We start from the raw sequence: 1,481 nt of genomic DNA on the forward strand, positions 1-1,481 counted from the left end.
TAGTAAATGTTAACAACAACAAAAATTTACTTCGCTAGGGATAAAAAATAATTTATGCATTATTATTTGTACATTTGCCCCAAAAGCAGTCAAAATGACTTCCTTGGGCAATCTAGTGTTAAAGAGGTCCAGAACTCTCAAAGAAAATTCATACTATCGGGTTGCAAATTAATTTCTGTATTTATAACGCTACGTATTTATAAAAGCGAAATTACTTCCTCCCCAATTCTGCGAATTGCCACCCTACGTCGTTTATTATACATAAAAATCTGACAAAAACGATGGATGTCGCAATGGTACTTGAGAACCCGCGGTGGCGTTTGCACGCGTGTCGAACGTTTTCCCGGATGGCCCCACGGAAACCGGACACAATCGAGCCGTTTCCGGCGAGCACAAGGCCAGAAATCGGACGTGGGGATCCCACCGCGCCTCTGCACGTACCACCATGACTGGTTTCTGTTATCTCTCCTACGCGTTCTGCCCCCTACGGCTCGTCTATACCCGCGAATCATTCATCGAAACGATTCTTCAAACCGTACCTCGCCCCGCTACCCTCGCCCCCGATCCGCTCAGGTGTTCGTCCATTATTTCCACGGTTCGCGCCGATTTTTACCGCCAGTTTGATTACAGGTGCCACTCGCGTTGGATGAACGGTTCTCGTGCAGTTCGTCGTTCACGTTGTTAATTAAACGGTGGTGGCGTCGCCCCTGCCGAAGCTCAGGAGCAATCCAATTTCAACTGGACCCCACGTGAATTTTAATACTTCTTCCCGGGTAAATATATAATCACCAAATTTCGTTACTTAGATAATAAAAAATACAATGCGTACAATAAAATACGTGAGACACGTGCACGATTACATCCGCGTTAAGGCATTAAAGGATTGTTTACTGAAGCGATGATAAATTATAATCCGCAAGGTCCTACGAGCATTAATATCGCGCAATTTGAAAATTATTCGAAGCACGCAACAATGTTATCCAGGTATCATCTCGAGCTCAAGGTAGCGCGTTGCTTTCAGTTAATAGCGAGGACTCTGTATCAAATTAAACTTCTCGGATGCAACAACTGTTCGTTCGAAAAATACGAGAATTGTCGTATTTCAAAGTGAAACAGTAATTATCTTTGATTTAAAATTGTACGAATACATGAAAGGAATATGTGAATGTAAATGATTTGAAATCTTTAATCACGCGTGTACTCGTATAACGCGACGCGAAATTAAATTAGTAATCGGAGCACCGGTTGATCGCGTGGTATTACAATATTACGTAGAGTAATTCGAACGGACCAAAAGTGTAATTTCCTCTCGTCGACCGTAACGTTAATCACTGAGCAAGCAGCCATCCTCTCTCAACAGAGGCCTACAATTATCGGGGCGATAAACCATAACGTAATTAATAAGCAGCGTTTCTGAGCGATACGCGTGCGGTATTCCATGCATTCAATAGTCGGGCACGCGTCCCATTATCGCCAATTTA

The sequence above is a fragment of the Ceratina calcarata genome, unplaced genomic scaffold, assembly GCF_001652005.2.
Source record: "Ceratina calcarata isolate Rehan_Ccalc_2016 unplaced genomic scaffold, ASM165200v1 scaffold139.2, whole genome shotgun sequence".
Taxonomy (NCBI): Eukaryota; Metazoa; Arthropoda; class Insecta; order Hymenoptera; family Apidae; genus Ceratina; species Ceratina calcarata.